This window comes from Saccostrea cucullata, unplaced genomic scaffold, assembly GCF_032062105.1.
Source record: "Saccostrea cucullata isolate Sc308-1 unplaced genomic scaffold, CSIRO_AGI_Scuc_v1 ctg1144, whole genome shotgun sequence".
In the NCBI taxonomy this organism is placed as follows: domain Eukaryota; kingdom Metazoa; phylum Mollusca; class Bivalvia; order Ostreida; family Ostreidae; genus Saccostrea; species Saccostrea cuccullata.
The window spans coordinates 57,521-71,651 of NW_026930137.1; the positions used below are offsets into that span (position 1 = coordinate 57,521).

Consider the following 14,131-nt stretch of genomic DNA (forward strand, 5'->3'; position numbering starts at 1 on the left):
GCTGAGCCTTACCTTTTCTATATCTCTAGGGTCATTCCAGGCCACCTTTATAAGCAAAGCCTTACCTTTTCTATATCTCTAGGGTCATTCCAGGCCACCTTTACAAGCTAAGCCTTACTTTTTCTATATCTTTAGGGTCATTCCAGGCTACCTTTATAAGCTAAGCCGTACCTTTTCTATTTCTTTAGGGTCATTCCAGGCCACCTTTATAAGCTAAGCCTTACCTTTTCTATATCTCTAGGGTCATTCCAGGCCACCTTTATAAGCTAAGCCTTAGCTTTTCTACATGTATATCTTTAGGGTCATTCCAGGCCACCTTTACAAGCTAAGCCTTACCTTTTCTATATCTTTAGGGTCATTCCAGGCCACCTTTATAAGCTAAGCCTTACCTTTTCTATATCTTTAGGGTCATTCCAGGCCACCTTTATAAGCTAAGCCTTACCTTTTCTATATATTTAGGGTCATTCCAGGCCACCTTTATAAGCTGAGCCTTACCTTATCTATATCTTTAGGGTCAATCCAGGCCACCTTTACAAGCTAAGCCTTACCTTTTCTATATCTTTAGGGTCATTCCAGGCCACCTTTATAAGCTAAGCCTTACCTTTTCTATATCTTTAGGGTCATTCCAGGCCACCTTTATAAGCTAAGCCTTACCTTTTCTATATCTTTAGGGTCATTCCAGGCCACCTTAAACAGATGTTTGATCTCCTCAGCCAGACCTATCCTGGCTCCACTGTTAGCTGAGATGAAGATTCGGGGAAGGCCCTCTCTCCTTGCTTTCTCTGAAGCTTTCTGAAAGGTGATTTCATTGCATAAAAAATACTGATCTGGCAAAACAATCTTTGATTTGATTTTCATCCAAAAAAAATCTTAATCATTACATAGCTTCAACAGTCAACAGAGGATGCTTACACCTCGTAGGCACTTCATTCCACGTCTGTAATTTCTAGGTTCCATGTTTTATACCCTTTTCACAGATTTGTGTTGTTTATATATATTTTTTTTAGATAAATCAGTGTTTATAATCTTTATCTTTTTCACAGTTGTATATAGGCTTTATTATCAATGGGTGATACCTTAAACAGGAGATCCTCCACAGGTCCGAATGAACCAATCTTGTTTATATGTGATGTCATTAGATATAACTATGATGTCACGACCTTCAGGACATTCTGGTGTCTTCAAGGTCATCTGCCAGGCTACCATGCCAATCTGAAAGGTAACATGTCCAACAATGAACTCAGGATAACATTCCAATCAAGCACTTTCCAGACGTGAACAGAAAACAGGTTTGTATCAGTATTACAGTCTAACCTCGTTTTCCCCTGGCAGAATGTTCTGTTTACACAGGTTATTGTCTTTATCCAGGACTAGCTCTATACAACTGAAGGCATCAGCTGGAATCTTGTTCTCCTCCCTGTGATCCTTCCAAAACTTCTGTAAGGCCTGAAATACAACAACAACAAAGTCAAAACAACAAAACTTCTGTAAGGCCTGAAATACAGAACAACAAAGTCAATACAACAAAACTTCTGTAAGGCCTGAAACACAGAACAACAAAGTCAGAACAACAAAACTTCTGTAAGGCCTGAAACACAGAACAACAAAGTCAGAACAACAAAACTTCTGTAAGGCCTGAAATACAGAACAACAATGTCACAACAACAAAACTTCTGTAAGGCCTGAAACACAGAACAACAAAGTCAAAACAACAAAACTTCTGTAAGGCCTGAAATACAGAACAACAAAGTCAACACAACAAAACTTCTGTAAGGCCTGAAATACAGAACAACAAAGTCAAAACAACAAAACTTCTGTAAGGCCTGAAACACAGAACAACAAAGTCAGAACAACAAAACTTCTGTAAGGCCTGAATAACAGAACAACAAAGTCAAAACAACAAAACTTCTGTAAGGCCTGAAATACAGAACAACAAAGTCAAAACAACAAAACTTCTGTAAGGCCTGAAAGAGAGAACAACAGTCAAAACAACAAAACTTCTGTAAGGCCTGAAATACAGAACAACAAAGTCAAAACAACAAAACTTCTGTAAGGCCTGAAATACAGAACAACAAAGTCAAAACAACAAAACTTCTGTAAGGCCTGAAATACAGAACAACAAAACTTCTGTAAGGCCTGAAAGAGAGAGACATGATTCAAAACAGTCATCCTACAACAGCTAAACTTCTGTTACTCATCACATTTCTATTATTTAGCTTTTAATTAAGAAATATGCTGAAAAAATTAGATAAATGGAAGCAGGTATTTTTGATTGAAAAAAATAAAAATTGATAACATTGGGACTTAATTTTCTTGTTCCAAAAGTAACCATTATATAACATTGTCTGTATAAAATTTTTCTTGAGGATTTCAATATCCTTGATAATTGTTGTCATAATGTTGCTTTCTCAGTAGGTGTTTTATCTTATTTTATAGCCATGTCGTGATACCTGAGTGAACATTCCCGGAAAATCATAGACATAAGTTGTTCCGCTTGACTGGGCCTGGAATCTCTTTAGCTGTAGGTGGTCCTTTGTGGGGTAGGGGGTGCTGATCAGCAGACCGTGAAGGGCCCCTTGTTTTGTTCCATAGGCCTCAAACATCACCTACAAAATGTATCCAAGAGTTTGATAAAAAGGCTTAAATCTAAACCAGGATAAAATACATGTATCAAGAAACCTCAAATGCTCATAAAATACAATTCCAAAATGATGTCAAACTCTTGTAAAATAAAACCCCTTATTTACTCTGAAAATATGACCTTGACCTGGTATGAAGTCTTGAATTGAATAGTTCGTATGTATGTTGCATTTTTTGACATTGTTCAAATAAATTATCAATACAATATTTAAATGTGGAAAATGTATATGGCAGGCAAAGAATACTAAAAACAATATATTGCCCTTAACTTCCCCAACCCACTTGCACATTTATCAACATACCCCAACTCTTCTCAGATTTTTTTTTACATGATTCAGCTTGGTACAAATTAACTGAATATGCAGAAAATGTCATTAAAGTGCAAGTAAAAACAAACTGATAAACTGAAAGACATACTTGTCCCATGTTAGGATCTGTGACCTCCCTATACATGCTCATGTCCAAGTAATATCCACTCTCATTGGTCAAAAACAGACGAATAGGAATGCTTGTATCACTGGATGCAAACCTAAAACATTCCAAAATATTTGTTGTATATTAAAAGCTTTTCCAGAATTTTCGTCTTTAGAGCTAAATATCCATTGTACATGTGTTTACAACCAAAACTATTTGTCTCATAAGAAGTTTGAGAATTAAGAAGTAGACTTACTTGATTGTGAATTTGAGCTCAGCGTTAAGAACTCTCATCTTCATGAGACGGCTGCCGTATCTCATCACCATAGCTCTGACTGTCTCCTCAAGCTGTCGAGATATAAGCAAACACAGAGTTATGGTAGATTCACAATGGTAATAACCAGAAATGGTAAGAAAATCAGTGGTATTTATATTCAAACATGAGTATATTATATGGTAATGTTGATTTTACCTTGCCTGGTTCTGGAATGGTCAGGGTTGGTGCAAAGTTCAGGAATATGTGATTACAGTCAGTTTTCTTGGACTGGAATTATAACACAAGATCTATTTAGTATCATGAATGTTAATTCTGATACAAACTGAAAACATTACTTTGATAAATTTTGAAATACTGTGAAATTACTAATTCGTGTGGGGGTGGGTTGGGGGTAATTTTTGTTTTTCAAGGTACAAAGATTTTCTTTAAATATTGTGTCCTCCAGAAAATTAAATTGGAACTTTCAAACTCCAGTACCATAATTGTTTACATTAACCATGGAATTTAATCCCCATGAACCAATACTTTTTCTACATACCAATAAAATCTAAATCAATGAAAATAAGAAATTTTACATGACTTTATAAACCCTAGCTCACCAGTGGGTGGGAGAACGCCACTTCTAATGAATCCAAAGCCTCAAGGAGGGTTCTCTCTGCTTCATTTTGTAAATACTCAAAAGACGCCTCCTGATGAAATAAATTAAAAGCATTAGAAACTTGTCAGTTCAGTGTTACTTAAGGCTTGTGTTTGTTTAAAATAGAGCACATACACACAAAAATTGGACAACTTTGATAAGAAATACTTTGCTTGATTGGATTTTTGATTCTAGTAGAATTTAGAATTTAGGGGAGGAAAATAAAGAAGTGCAAAAATGCATATACACATGATGGTATAAATCAGACAATATCTTTAGTTGTAACTGTTTTTGCATCAAAACATATTTATTTTTCCTTTTGAGAAGAAAAATTTTTGTGCCGATTCATTGTCTGTATTTACCTTGGTGACGAGGTCAGAGTGCCTGATGATGACCCTCACAAAGAATCTGTAATCCGTCACTTCCTGTCCCGCTGCCACCTGTTGTACAATAAACAAATTAGTTTATAATGTAAGTTTCACAGAGTTAGGTCCCCTTTATTGGACTGTTGGATATACAATCAACTTTGTTCGGAGTCTGCAACATTATGAAATTTTTCAATCTACTTCAATTTCCCACAAATTTATGTAGAGCAACAAACTTGAATAAAAATAATATGATTTCAATAAGATAAGACATATTTATTCACTAATTTTCAAAACACTTGAATTGTTTACAAATGAGGTCTACTAGGCTTTTTTTAATCTGAATTACAAATACAGTAAGAGTTCTCTCCCTTTAATCACAACCAACTGAAATTCTACCTTAGCTTTTCCCAGGTACAGATGCATCTTGTAGTTGTTGGTCTGAATGGCCTCCAGGTCAAAGTTCCTCAGTCTGTTAATCTCCAGCTGGAAGGCCAGGGCGGGCTCTAAATGTCGGTAAATCCTGTCCTCTCCAAACTAAATATTAACAATAATTTTTACAATTCTTTGTTAAGTTTTGATAAAAAATTAGAGGTATTGACAGGCATATAAAACTTTGCTTCTATTTTTTATTTACAACCATCTTTTTTAAGTGAATTACTCTTTTTATTATCATGTATGTAGTGCTATACTTACATCAAACTTGGCACGATATGTGAAATATTTTGGTGAACTTCTCTGAAACAGAAAATACAAGCTAATATTGTAACTAATAGTATATCATAAACATATTGCAGTGCTTTCAAACAAAATCTGTACGTCTGAAATTTTTACAAATGTTCAATCACAGTGAAAACATTCATTTTGAGACTCACCCTACAGTAGACAAGGAAGGTGATTCTTCTGATGGCCTTCTCACACAAATACTGCTCCTAAAACATTTCAAAACACAACATTCAATCACCTCAAACTACAATCAAAATAGATGTATAACAGATAATTATGAAAATTAGGCATGGAGAATTGAAAATGCTCACAGATGTCTTAAATTCTCAAATTAAAATGTATTTGCCCACGGTGTTTCTTTAAAATTCATCTTTAAATTTAATCATATTATATAGGGAAAATTAGTAAATCTCAAATAATTTTTCAGGAAATGCAATTTGAACTACCTACTGCAATTTTTTTAATTGATAATTGATCAAGAAATACATTTTAAGAATAAAAATCATAGGTATCCAGGCTTTTAAAGAAAATTGCATGAATTTTATACTTATTTGGACTTTTCTTCTCCTACTTTCTTCCATTGTTTCATAATGCATAGTGTATTCAAGTGTTTCCTTTCAAAGAAAACACCGTAAACCACTTCTAATTTCAAATCATGCATATAAACATTGGTAACTAAGGCTAAATTAAAAGAAATTTAATTTTTTGTAAATATGCAAGTTTTACTTCATTTTATGAGGTACAAATGTCAACTTTTTAATTACCGTTTGTTAAAACTTTAAAGAACATTGAATCATACGTAGAGGCATAAAATGAAAATTGTTGCATGAAAAAATTTCAATTTCAAGCTTTATTTTTAGACTTTTTGAATTAAAATATAAATTAAAGAGTTATCCTTCCTGGCTGAGGATCGTATATCCTTAAAGTTTTTGTGATTTGAGTCCATACCCTCTCTTTACAAAAATCCTGGAACTTGACAGCCAGGGCATTGTCGTCATATTTCTCCTTTTTGCTGAATTTAATTCCCACGTTGATGATATGAATTGGCTCATCAGGGTCTGATGAACTCTGTAAAGAAAAATAATAAAAAAGTTAGCTCTGGCACCTTTTATTGATAATTTACATCATTTACCATATTCAGCACACTACAAGGGTTTCACAGTGTAAGATATTGTATTGAAACATATGCAGCAGGTGACAGCAACTTTACAGTATTTTTTAAACTTTTTTCCTTTCTGCTTTTTTTCTTATCAGAAGGTACAAGAAGTACCACTGACATGAAGAGAGATGGAGTCCTCGTTGCCGGCGGGACTCTTGGCCAGTATAGTGGGACTGCTAGGTGGGCTGTCTGACTCCACTGTAAAACACTCCAACACCTGCTCAAAGTGGCTACAACAAAAAATTTAAATAAATAATCTTTTTTATTATGAACATCTATCTTATTTTTTAATCTCATATGATGCCTAGTTGAGATTTGCTTATCAATCTCCAGTATGTAGTCAAACACTACTCACATTTCAAATTCAGCCATGGAGTTGAATGAGGCCATGATGCCCATTCTCTGACAGGTGGGCGGTTCCTCCAGCTGATCGATGTGGGCCTCAGGGTCTGACAGACCGGACACCTTGTCACTGCTGTCATAGCGCATCACCATCAACCTGATAATTAACAACACAACTAACTGGTTTACTGTTATAAGCCATAATTAAAATAGATACTGTAAATCACTTTTTATTCACGAGAACTCATTTTCGCGTAATTACACGAGACAGGTTGCTCGCGAATATTTGATTCTCACATATAATAGTATTCATTAAGATTATATAAAGCAATAACCAGAATTAGTGAAAATTTTGTCTCGCTAATCAAGAGTCAATAACTATCTCGTGAAAATAAGGTGTTGCGAAAATTTGGTGATCTACAGTGCCTCCCTTGCTCTTATTAATGTACACTCTACAATAGACTTCAACAGTGACAAAATTAAGTATTGTAAGAGAATTTGAAACTGTTTATCTGATCTTAATTACCTAAATCACCAGAGAACAGAAAAATTTAATGCTGGTTCAGAATTTTTTATAATCTAAATATTTTTATTAGGTATTTTAACTTGTCTACATGTCTTCATTATCTTTTACCTGTTGGGGTGTGACCGGGGGAGAAGGAACCTGAATTCCACCATTGACATGTCCCCATTAAGTTCTCTGTGCTGGAGACAGTTCACCTCATACGCAATGTACGCTCTCCTTATATACACCTATGTTGTAAAATATTAAAGCACCAATTTACAAAATATAATAAGTGCAATGAAAAGTCCTTTAAAGGTGCTTGGACCCTTTTCTAAGAGAAATAACTCTCATTCAGATAAATGATTCTTATTCTTAGTTGGGGTCTTTGTCTTAAATAAAAACTTGAAACTTTTTACATTATTATTTTTACATGCTTGCCAAATTTAGGAATTCAAAGCAAATTTGGGAAGCACAATATGAACTTTTTTTAGGAAACATATCATGAAAGTGAAATTCCATTTTAGTGAACAGAGGCATAGAGGATGTTATAAACTCAAGAAAGACTTTCCTTTAAGTTCATGAAACTGTCATCATGAAAATCAATTCCTGACACTTACTGCTTTGTTCTCACCTCTAAGGCAGCAGATCTGACCTGACATTGACTGCTTTGTTCTCACCTCTAAGGCAGCAGATCTGACCTGACACTGACTGCTTTGTTCTCACCTCTAAGGCAGCAGATCTGACCTGACACTGACTGCTTTGTTCTCACCTCTAAGGCAGCAGATCTGACCTGACTCTGACTGCTTTGTTCTCACCTCTAAGGCAGCAGATCTGACCTGACACTGACTGCTTTGTTCTCACCTCTAAGGCAGCAGATCTGACCTGACACTGACTGCTTTGTTCTCACCTCTAAGGCAGCAGATCTGACCTGACACTGACTGCTTTGTTCTCACCTCTAAGGCAGCAGATCTGACCTGACATTGACTGCTTTGTTCTCACCTCTAAGGCAGCAGATCTGACCTGACACTGACTGCTTTGTTCTCCCCTCTAAGGCAGCAGACCTGACCTGACACTGACTGCTTTGTTCTCACCTCTAAGGCAGCAGATCTGACCTGACATTGACTGCTTTGTTCTCACCTCTAAGGCAGCAGATCTGACCTGACACTGACTGCTTTGTTCTCACCTCTAAGGCAGCAGACCTGACCTGACACTGACTGCTTTGTTCTCACCTCTAAGGCAGCAGATCTGACCTGACACTGACTGCCTTGTTCTCACCTCTAAGGCAGCAGATCTGACCTGACACTGACTGCTTTGTTCTCACCTCTAAGGCAGCAGATCTGACCTGACTCTGACTGCTTTGTTCTCACCTCTAAGGCAGCAGATCTGACCTGACACTGACTGCTTTGTTCTCACCTCTAAGGCAGCAGATCTGACCTGACTCTGACTGCTTTGTTCTCACCTCTAAGGCAGCAGATCTGACCTGACATTGACTGCTTTGTTCTCACCTCTAAGGCAGCAGATCTGACCTGACACTGACTGCCTTGTTCTCACCTCTAAGGCAGCAGACCTGACCTGACACTGACTGCCTTGTTCTCACCTCTAAGGCAGCAGATCTGACCAGGTTGTTAGTGTGCCAGAAGAATTCCTGTAGAATGTCATAAATGGCCGTCTCTGAATGGATGATTTTCTGAAGAAAAAATTTGAAGTGCTGATATGGACATATACATAATTATAGATGTACAGTCAAACTTGTCATAGCGGTCACCTCTATCCAGCGGTCACTTGTACTATGCGGTCATTTTATTTCCTCCCAATGAAATTTTCTATATAAAGTAACTCTATTAAGCGGTCACCTGCGTTACGCGGTCAGCGGTCATCAAATTTCAAACGAAATCGCCACTTTTCCCTGTCTTGGGCGGCCATTTTGTCCAATCACGTGACCTGATCTTAAGTCAGCTGATTCCCAATTTTTGTTACTAATGTAAATAATCAATCAAGTGTTGCGGAATTGTGAACAAAAATTAAAAATTGGACTTTATTTAATGCCAATTATAATACTGGATATGAATCATTTTGCAAACTTACTGCTTCTATATTTTACAAAACTCTGACAAGGCTTATGACGAAACAAGAGGCCCATGGGCCACATCGCTCACCTGAGAAGCTTTGGCCATTCTGTACTTTACTAGATTTACCCCTTGTAATACATATTGTGACCCCACCCTACCCCACTGATCATAATTTAAACAATTTGAAATCTACACTACCCCAGGATGCTTCCATATAAGTTTCAGCTTTTCTGGCCCAGTTGTTATTAAGAAGATTTTCAAAGCTTTTTCCTATATATTTCTATGTAAAACTTTAATTCCCCATTGTGTCCCCGCCCAATCCCTATGGGTCATGATTTGAACAATTTAGAATCTACACTACCCCAGGATGCTTCCATATAAGTTTCAGCTTTTCAGGCACAGTGGTTCTTGGGAAGAAGATTTTCAAAGATGTTTCCTATATATTTCTATATAAAATTTTGATTCCCCATTGTGGCCCCGCCCTTCCCCCGGGGGTCATGATCTGAACAAACTTGAATTTAAACTACCCCAGGATGCTTCCATAAAAGTTTCAGCTTTTCTGGCACAGTGGTTCTTGAGAAGAAGATTTTCAAAGATTTTTCCTATATATTTCTATGTAAAACTTTGATTCCCCATTGTGGCCCCGCCCAAGCCCCGGGGGTCATGATTTGAACAATTTAGAATCTACACTATCCCAAGATGCTTCCACATAAGTTTCAGCTTTTCTGGCAAAGTGGGTCTTGAAAAGAAGATTTTCAAAGATTTTTCCTATATATTTCTATGTAAAACTTTGATTCCCCATTGTGGCCCCGCCCAATCCCCGGGGGTTATGATTTGAACAATTTAGAATCTACACTATCCCAGGATGCTTCCACATAAGTTTTAGCTTTTCTGGCCCAGTAGTTCTTGAGAAGGAGATTTTCAAAGATTTTTCCTATATATTTCTATATAAAACTTTGATTCCCCATTGTGGCCCCGCCCTTCCCCCGGGGGTCATTATTTGAACAATTTAGAATTTACACTACCCCAGGATGCTTCCACATAAGTTTCAGCTTTTCTGGCCTAGTTGTTCTTGAGAAGAAGATTTTTTAATGACCCCACCCTATTTTTGTCTTTTCTTGATTATCTCCCCTTGCGAGGGGATATGTCCCTTCATTTAAACAATTTAAATTCCCCCTCACCCAAGGATGCTTTGTATCAAGTTTGGTCAAAATTGGCCCAGTGCTTCTTGAGAAGAAGTCGAAAATGTGAAAAGTTTACGGACGAACAGACGGACGGACAGCTAGACGGACAGACGGACGGACGGACGACGGACACAATGTGATCAGAAAAGCTCACTTGAGCCTTCGGCTCAGGTGAGCTAAAAAGTTAACAGGAAAAAAACGAATACTATATTATTAACTATTTTCGATACCTAGTCATGCTGATTATCAGTGTCTTATATCTTCTGGATTTTTAATCAATTTTAAAAAAGAACAACGTTATAAACATCTAATTATGTATATGATGATTTTGTTTACCAATAACGGACAGTACGTGTCGATATCGCGCCAAACTCTGGATGCTCTGAGAGTTATAAATGTATTACGTACGCTTGATGGGCTTTTTAATTTTCACACCTAGTAAACTTGCATCATTTGTTGAAGCCATAATTACGGTTTATATACACATTGTGGCTTGGGTATGTTGTGAATTTCACTCAGGAAACAACCGTTAGGGATTAGTAACGCTTCATTGCTCAGGACACCTGTCTGCTTGTTGATTAAGGTAGAATGCCACACCATTTTTTTATTTTATGGATCTATGAGTCATCCTTTATAAACAATGGTTTCAGCAATGAAAGGCCGACATTAGCTCTTAATTATTTTATATGAATTTTTTTGTATTTTTTCAAAGAAAATGAAAAAAATTATTTATATCCAAATTAGATGCTTTCTTGTAAAAATTTTGCTGTAAATGAATGCATCACATGAATACCTAATAAAATATAAAAAGAAAGTTTGGTTAGACTTTTTGATTTTTTTTATAAAAAATTATTTATGAAAATAAATCACATTATTTGTAAATATTTTTTAAACCTATGGTTAAAAACACCATAAAACTAGTCATAACTAAGGACAACATGTTTGTCAATCATATTTTTAAAAGAAATTGAAACGTAATTGAGAAATTTTAGAGAAAATAATTTTTTTAATATTTGGACCTAACCCGATCAAAATTAAACTGATCCCGATCAAAAATAACACAAAATGAATAAAATGGTAATTTATTGCATCTTCATGTATATTTACAATGAATAAATCTATTCTATTGTCAGGTTTTATAATGTTTTAACCCTTATAACACCTAATCAGACTTGTGTTCTTAGGAAAATGTTATTTATTTCCAAATAATTGTACAATTATAGTCGGGATCGGTTTAATTTTGATCGGGATTGGCCAAAATTAAAAAAATTAATTTCTCTAAAATTTTGCTATTTCGTTTCAATTTCTTTTATAAATATGATTAATGAACATGTTCTCCCCAATTGTGGCCGGTTTTTAAGAGATTTTAACCACAAGTTTAAAAAATATTCATAAATTATATGTTTTATTTCTATAAATATTTTTTTATAAAAAAAATTAAAAAGTCTAATCAGACTTTCTTTACATATTTTATTAGGTATTCATGTGATGCATTCATTTACAGCAAAATTTTTACAAGAAAGCATCTTATTTTGATATAAATAATTTTTTTCATTTTCTTTGAAAAAATACAAAAAAATTCATATAAAATAATTAAGAGCTAATGTCGGCCTTTCATTGCTGAAACCATTGTTTAGAAAGGATGACTCATAGATCCATAAAATAAAAAGTTGATGTGGCATTCCTCCTTAACTGAGAGTATGTCTGAGAGTTTATTATACAACAAATCATGTACATGTATTTAAAAAAGAACATATACAGAGGTTAATTTCATTAATCAAGTGTAGATAAAATAATCTTTGACTCATTTATTCCTTACACAAGAAAAAAAATGTTGTTTTGATGGGGGATAATGCTATACACTCTGTAAGTGTAAGATTCAATATACAAGTATTTTATTAATTTTCTTTGATGCATAAGATTTAGTTTAAATTCATCCATAAAGTAATGCATCTACTAAATAAAAAAATAATAATTTAATGACTGAATTAAAAAAAAAATAATTTAATAATAATGTATAATACTTTCTTGTATATTTTGTAGTGAAATACATAATATACAAGTTAAATTGATGCAAAGCATCAAATCGGCCGCAAACAAAATTTACATGTAGCATTAAAGAAATTTCTTTCACAATTTTCAAAGTGTCCATGCAAGGAAAGCGCGTCAAGATATTCAAAGTTGAAATAGTTGAATCATTTTTATTTTAGGCTGTCTTCAAAGCAAAATAAATAATAAAATAAAATTAAACCAAATAGACATATAACAGCATTTACTTATAGATTCATCGATGTTAGTTAAAAAGGTCAGCGATTAATAATAAGAATTTATTGTCATCAAAATGAAGATGTAGGTCTCTCAAGATGCATGAACCGCGTGCTGATACCCTGGATCTTGGTCACGTGACAATGCCCATGGCTATGCTGCAAGGCACAGTGCAAAATGTAGAAAAATGTCTTTTTTGTATTATTTGCAGCTGTAGAGCAAGTTTAAAACATTTTTTACTGCTTGAATTTTTTTAAAAATAATTTTTATTCACCATGCACTTTTACACGTCATTATCATCCGGAAAATCATGACGACTTCCTTTCATATCTTATACACTCCCAAGCTGGGGAGTATCTATTGTTAACACTTTTTACATAACAATAAATTATCAATTATCTGATGAGAAATGATAATTAAATGGAAACACAGTAGCAGCAATTAATACTAAGTTAAAAGCAATTTTTAAAAATATTTTACTCATGATTTTTACTTGTCATCATTTGAGAAATATTTTCCTGAACTAATGAAAAATAACGTCTCATTTCCCCATGTGTACTTTCTAACACAATTACAAATAGATCGGCCGCTGCTGCGGCCGATAATAAACACAAATCTGACATAAAAATCCCTTTTAAAAAGATGAACCTCTATCTAAAGGTCACCTCTCTATAAAGGTCACTTTTGATGGATCCCGTAGGTGACTGCTTAAGACAGGTTTGACTGTATATACCAGGTAAGGGAATATAATTTTTTATGACAACTAAATTGAATATACAGTGACTTAAATGTTCCATAAAACATGAATTGATTGTTACAGACTTATAAAATATCTGATTCTCTTATTCTTATCATTTTGTTGACTAGCTAAAGTCTATTCTACTTTTTTTAATTTCATAAATTTTTAAAGAATACTGAGAAATGTGTAACAAAAAACACAATATCTAAATTAAGAACAAGACATTTTCATGCAAAACACTGCAAAAAAATTTAACCTTGAAAGCTTACGTCATACAAGAAATCCAAATAAGCCTTTCTCTTCTAAATAATATACAAGAACGTTTTAACATTGAACAAGGAGACATATCTTAAAGAAGTAGGTTCATGTTATGCATAAAATGGCCCTGTAGAAATACCAATTAATTGATCAACACTTGATTTTCTATTTGAAGCATTAAAATAAAATAGAGACTTGGTTCTTTCATATCCTATTTAAAAAATTCTCCACTAAGTCCAGGTCTTGGAGAACTGGCTTTATGAAATTGCAATGTTTTTTAATTTTTAGGAAAACATGTATAATTGAGTACTTTCAGTGAAGAAAAATAATATGAGCGCACCCTCTGATCTAAAAAATAAAACATGTCCATGAATCTTCAGAAGCAGTTCTATCATTTACTAGTTGCATATTTTAGATCAGAGGTTGCGCTCCATATCAAATATCAAAAAATAACTTTAAAAATTGGCCGTTTTTGTAGACTTTTTCTGAATATGAGGTAATTGTCACATTTCGTGACGTCATAATGCATTGATTAGCCAGAAAATAACGTC

The 14,131-nt window shown here is 34.5% G+C and overlaps 1 pseudogene; it reads right to left on the bottom strand.

The window, feature by feature from the left end:
- LOC134282994 (acetyl-CoA carboxylase-like) overlaps positions 1-14,131 on the bottom strand; it is a 29,989-nt pseudogene that overhangs the window by 8,467 nt on the left and 7,391 nt on the right.